Raw genomic sequence first — 6922 nt, 5'->3', positions numbered from 1 at the left:
CAGAGGACAAGCCTGAAAAGAAAAAGCGCTGTAACTATTGCAAGAAAACAGGGCACACCATAGAGGAACGCAGGAAGCGTATTGAGAGTGAAAAAAAGAAGCTGGCATCTTCTTCCACAGGTGCAGATCAGGCCAATTTGGCTAAACATGTGTCAGCCTTGACACTTACATCTTCATTGCCTACTACAGAGATATCTTCTGATGCCATTGCTTTTGATGACTATGCTTTATAGTCTGTACTCCATGGTATGCATTGTCTGGCAGATGCATTTCAAGGGGGGATTCTACTTGCCCACATGCAGTTGGTGATGCCTCATGGTCACTTATGCTTGTTGACCCTTATGCTGGTCTATGCTAGACGCTTTCTTTCATGTGATGTCTATTGGCGATGCCTTTTATGCTGTTTTCCCTTGCAGCGGGATTGTTTCTATAGTGTTGACATTGTCACTTTCTCACATGTGATGTTTACTGGGAGTGCCTTTTACACACTTGGCCAGTGTTGGCTTGCTCTCATGGTTTTGACATGTCACATGTATATTATTCATTGTGGGATTATGCATCTTTTCACTTGCCATACATGCCACTGATCATGGCATCGTTGAGAGTTTACCTATCCTCTCATAGCATTGGTTGATGCCCGCCTCGAGCCCCCATTTTCAGCTTTTCCCATTGCTGAATTTTTACTCATATCAGCCCTACCATTGCTAATTTTTTCCTCATCGGATCCTCCATTGATGAGTATCACTTCTGCAGCTTAAATTTGCATGTCTCACAGGCATGACTTTTGGATCCTGTTGCCTTTACACGTGTATATCTGCTACCTCTTCTTATGCTTATCACTGGTGCAGTTATAGAGCATTGATGTGGATTACATGCAGTTCAGCTTGGCATTTGGTGCTTGCCTTTAGGGGGGTATTATGCGATGCCTCTTGATTTGATGCAGTTGATGTCCACATGATCTTTGCCATGCATTTCTGGTGATGAATTTATGTACTACTGTGCTCTAGCATTAGCACTATGACATATAGTGCTTGCTTTTTCCATTGGCACTGCAGTTCACTCTTACTGTGGACCATAGTGCAGGGCAACATTCACAGCTTTATCACCCTGCTGCTACCCGTTCACACCATTCACTTGAGGGGGGTTTGTTGGTCATGTCCACTCCTGGCTGATTCAAGTGTGAACCCAGCTTACTCACGGGCACTTTTTCCCTGTGACTGGACACAGGTTTTTTCCCCGTGTGAACACACTTATGTGTGTTGGGCACTTTGCCCTAGGCCTTTTAGTACTCACTTGTACTCTCATTTCATATCATTATTGAGTACATCTTTTCCAGCACTCTCACGTTTCTCTGTGCTTGAGGCTGTGTGTGTGTGCAGGCTAGCTTCCCTCCTACCCAACAGATAACCCACACCTCCTGGCTATTCACCCAAGCGTTGGTCGCTTGCTGCCTAGGACTCCACGCTAGTTGTCGACTGCAGTATGCTGGCTGTTGACAGGGTTCCATGCCCTTCCATGGTGATGGTGATGGTGATGGTGATGGTGGTGATGATGCTACTGCAGAGGTAATGATGCTACTGCTGATGCTCTAAATGCTGTCTTAAGTGATATTAATCAAGGATTATGATGGTCGTTTTCTTGGACAATATTGCATAAATGCTTTCTTTACTGCTGCGCTTTACCTCCATGATGCCCGCACGTGTTGGCCATTCACCCAGGCGCTGGCCGCTTGCTCCCTAGGGCTCCATGCCGGCTGCTGCCGACAAGGTTCCATTTCCGTGGTGGTGATGATGAGGATGATGATGGTACTGATGCTGATGTTGATACTGCTGATGGTAATGATGCCACTGTTGACGCTCTAAATGCTAGCTTAACTGCCATATTAATCAAGGAGTATGATGTTCATGCTAGAGATTAGCCATGGAACGAGCATGCACGTGACAGATGCACTGAGCTTGTTGGATACTCTGACGTTGATTGGGCAAGTGATCAGGATACCACGCGTTCCACTTTTGGTTATTGCGTCATTTTAGGTTCCAGCCTCATTTCTTAGTAGACTACAGCTTCTCTTTCTTCCACTGAGGCTGAGTACCGTGCTTATTTGGATACTTGTTGCAAGCTATTACGGTTGATGCAGATGCTGAGTAATCTTGATGTTCTTTCCGACTCTCCCATTCACATTCTTACAGACAACGAGAGTGCCTTGGCATTAGCACGTACTTCATATTTTCATGGCAGGACCAAGCACATTGAGGTTTTTCACTTTGTTCATGAGCTGGTCGCGGGTGACGGTATCATTTCTCTAGAGTATTGTCCTTCTTAGGACAACCTAGTTGATCTCTTCACCAAACCTCTTCCTCGAGATACTATTGATCAGCTCCTTACCCATATGGGAATCGGACCACCGTGCTCGAGCTGAGAGGAGGTATTGGAATGATCATCACCAGCCCCATTTGATCCCTTTTATGCCCCCTTTTATTCAGCATATTTATCTGAAATTTTGGGTATTTTTCCCACCTTTTATTAGGCGTTTTTCCTAGTTTGGACCTTGTCCTCAGTCATGGGTTTTTATGCTGCCCGACTAGACCCTTCATGATGGATATAAGAATAGGCTTTTTGCCATTTAATTCATTCATCATTTTGCTCAAGTGTTGGATCATTGTTGGCTGCTCCAAGTCTCTCCTCTGCTTCCGCTTGCTGCCTTCAACTATTCTCTCAAACACTTAGTTCATGTAGGTTGTCTTAGCCTAGGCATGTGTAGAAGCATGTAGAAGTTGTGTTAGCAAAGGGATTCAAGGCTGTAGGCTAGCCCTATGAGCCTTGCCACCATGGGCAACCCCAATAGGGGCAAAAAAGTAGCCTCATTGAGCATCATAGATCCTGTTGGCCAGCATCAGGCACAAACGGCCAGCATGCAGGACAGCTGCCTTGCTCACACATGCGAAAACCATGCCACTGTAGAAGAAAGTGTCCACGAAATGCTTCCGCAAGCACTAAAGTTTTCCTTCAAGAGCTGATGGAACAAAACATGCTATTTAAGTTACAATTACAACAAGCGAAAAAATCAGAAAAGCCTAAAGAGCAGGGTGCCCAAAATTTTGAACACATGCTTCTTCTCACGGAGAAGCAAAGACGTTGGGAACTTGCTAAGGAATGAAAGACAGAGGACGCCAAACGCAGGGATGATGAAAACCGGCGCTAGGTAGAATGTGCGACTGTGGAGTATTAACATAAACTCGATCGAGAAGCCATGCAACTCCAGCATCAACAATTGCTGTCAACCTTACAAGCCAGTTTGATAGCAACACTTCCCAAGTTGGCATGTGGGTCCTAGTTCCTCTACCACCCCATCCACCATTGTCATCCGAGCTCTTTTTGAATCTAGTACCTCTTGCGGTATTTGTCGATTAGCAGGAGGGCGAGGTTGAAGGGCGGAGGAAAGCTCTAACCCATGCCTATGGTACAATGAAGAGACAACAGTTCATTGTCCTTTTCGACATGGGCAGCTCTAAGGATGCCATCTCTCCGTAGTTGGCTACAAAGATGGGTCATACCTTGGTGTCACACAATTTAGTCGTAGACGGGTTCACACCTGGTCTTCTCATGGGCATTACTCACAAAGCTCAACAGTTTAAGTATAATGTTTAAAAGCCACATTTCAGGGAGATTTCATTGTTTCACCACTTTTGGGGTGTGATGATTCTTGACATCCTGTGGTTTCGAGAATGTGTCCATTTTTTATTGGCGTATGACACCTTCACCATTGTTGATGGTTTACCTTAGCTCGTCATAATTCACGGGGATAGAATCCCACTAATTTCACATGTCCAGGTTTAATGAGCAACCAAAAAAGGGGCTGAGTGTGCATTGATCTATGTCCGTGTTCAACAGTCTGTCGTTCAACTAGCAACACCCTTAGAGAAAAAGTTGTGAGTCCTCCTTCCATGGTTCCAAGACATCATGGTGAGGGACAACCTCCTACCCAAGCTCTTACCCATTCGTCTTGATGATCATCGCATTGAGTTGGTCCCCGAGATAGAGCCACTGAGTAAGTTCCCCTATCGCCGAGTGTGCATTGATCTATGTCCGTGTTCAACAGTCTGTCGTTCAACTAGCAACACCCTTAGAGAAAAAGTTGTGAGTCCTCCTTCCATGGTTCCAAGACATCATGGTGAGGGACAACCTCCTACCCAAGCTCTCACCCATTTGTCTTATGATCATCGCATTGAGTTGGTCCCCGGGAAAGCCACTGAGTAAGTTCCCCTATCGCCTATCTAAGGCATTGGAGGGCGAATTGGAGCAACAACTATCTCCATTACTCCAGTTGGATTTATCTACGCATCATCCTCACCGTTTGTTGCACCCATCTTGTGCAGAAGAAAAGCAAGCAGCATGTTTATGTGTGGACTACAGGGCAACGAATAAGCTCACCATAAAAAATAAGTTCCCAATGCCAAAGTTTGAGTATATTTTAGAGCGTCTCCATGGTGCTAAGTAATTTTCCAAAACAGGCCTCAAGAGTGGCTACCATCAGGTTCGGGTTTTACGGCTAACATTCCAAAGACGGCTTTCTGGACCGAATGTGGCCATTATGAGTGTGTGGTGATGTTGTTCAATCTCACCAATGCTCCATCGACGTTCACTAAAAATGTAAAAATGATGTTTTCGGGTGTTCATAGAGCTAATTGGAAAGTGTGTATTCATCTTCTTGGATGATATACTTATCTTTTCTGCCACTGCAGAGCAGCATGAGCGGAATGTAGAGGAGGTCTTGCGAATGTTGCGGGACAATGAGTACATCAATGAGAAGAAGAGCACATTTTGCCTATTAGAGGTTCATTATCTCAGACACGTGATCAGTGCTTCCAGTATTCGCCTTGACCCTGAAAAGATGTAGGCTATATTGGATCGGATGTTCCCAAGATTGCTCAAGGGATCACATAATTTGTGGGTCTTTGCCAAGCCTACAATACGCATATGGACAAGTTTTCGGACTGTAACGTGGGGAAGTTTGGTGGAAGAATCGGTAACTCCAATATCCAGAAATTCAGCAATCGTTCGTGATGAAGATAATGCACAACATAGAGAGAGATGTGCGGAAATAGAGAGAGAGAGAGAGAGAGAGAGAGAGAGAGAGAGAAAGTTATATTAACATCTACGGAAGACCCCAAGAGCCTATGAGACCAAAAGTAATACAATGGTACCATGGATATATTGAGCCATGGAAAACTGAAAAAAAAAGTAAAATCAATACATGAATATTTTATTATTAGAAAATGCAGGTTTATGCATAATAAATTTTATTCTAAAAGTGTAATTTTAAGTATTCTATAGCCCGAGTAGATCTAACTGGATGATCTGGTTGATCTCCTGTCGTGAGAGATCAAGGTAGGGGGAATCTAGGCTATACTGAAATGGGGGGAGACAATCCATCTATATTTCATGTGCATGAAACCACTCGACTACCTCAGAGTACCATGCATGTGTCGGTAATGGTGGTGGTCGTGTCGTTGAGGAAGCGTGTATACATGCTGAATATAAGTGACAGTCCAAAAAAGGGCATCTGTAACCAGTGGGGCCACCCCAAACTCTGCATTTAGAATGTCATGTGGTACAGATGGCTTACTCCTAATCATGCATGGCAACATCATCACCTGTAGCCTCTCTATGCTCCTCCAGTGATCCTTCCCTAGGCTTGGCCCCCAAAAGGCTGAATATAAGTGACAGTCTGAAAAAGGGCATCTGTAACCAGTGGGGCCACCCCAAACTCTGCATTTAGAATGTCATGTAGTACAAATGGCTTACTACATGATGGCTTACTCCTAATCATGCATGACAACATCATCACCTATAGCCTCTCTATGCTCCTCCAGTTATCCTTCCCTAGGCTTGGCCCCCAAAAAGGCTACACCATACATAGCCGTTGGTCGTAATAGAGTATCAAAGAGCCAGCACTTAGTGCGAGTTCTTGGCCGTGTGCCTGGAAACATAGTTTCTCCATGAGGCATGCCCCCTCAGTCGGTCTGTTCCAATTTTTTTCCACGATTTGGTCCCATGCAAAAATGCCCTTTCAATGCAGCACTTTCACATTGCAGGCCAGCTACCCATGTGCGCATGCTGCTGTGTGCAGTGTGCTGTTGACTAGGCTGTGCCTGGCTGTTGGGCAACATCTGAACCTTGGCCAATTGGCTGTTGGGCAGCCTATTAGGCTTGGCCGCCTGGCTGTGTTGGCCTCTAGGACCTGTTGGCTGCCTGGCCAAGCCCCTTAGGCTGGCCGACAACTTGCCCAGCCCAAACCTGTAGTTCAAAAACTAAGGAGATTGGGAACAATACAGAGACGAATTTTGGAGACAGAGGTTACCAAGCTGCTGCAAGCTGGTTTTATCTATCCAATAGATGATGTTGAGTGGGTGTCTCCCATTGTAATTGTTCCTAAAAAGGGGAATAAATGGAGAATTTGCATAGACTATAAACCATTGAATGCAGCTACCAAGAGACATCACTACCCTCTTCCCTTGCAAGATGAGATTCTGGATAAGTAGCAGGACATAAAAGGTACTCAGTATGTGATGGATTTAGTGGATACTATCAAATAAAAATAGCTCCTGAGGACTAAAAGAAGACCAGTTTCATTACTCCTTGGGGAGTGTTCTGCTACAAGGTGATGCCTTTTGGCTTTCAGATTTGGGTTGACAGATCCTTGCGGGATGCACGTGACATTTCCTTCTGCTTAACTTGAAGCCTCCAAATAGTCCGTTAATAAAGCCGGATAGTCTTCGAAGAAGTCTTTGTCAAGCCTAGGGTTGTTTCTCGAACCAGTACGAACCTATTCGTATCGTACGGTACGGTACGGTACTGTATGATATCGTGCGGTATGATTTTTTTAATAAAAATTATTCCCCCTCCCCCCCCCTCCCCCCAA

The sequence above is a fragment of the Cibotium barometz genome, chromosome 8 (assembly GCF_041138505.1).
Source record: "Cibotium barometz isolate CiBa-2024 chromosome 8, ASM4113850v1, whole genome shotgun sequence".
Taxonomy (NCBI): domain Eukaryota; kingdom Viridiplantae; phylum Streptophyta; class Polypodiopsida; order Cyatheales; family Cibotiaceae; genus Cibotium; species Cibotium barometz.
This window is presented reverse-complemented; position numbering follows the sequence as displayed.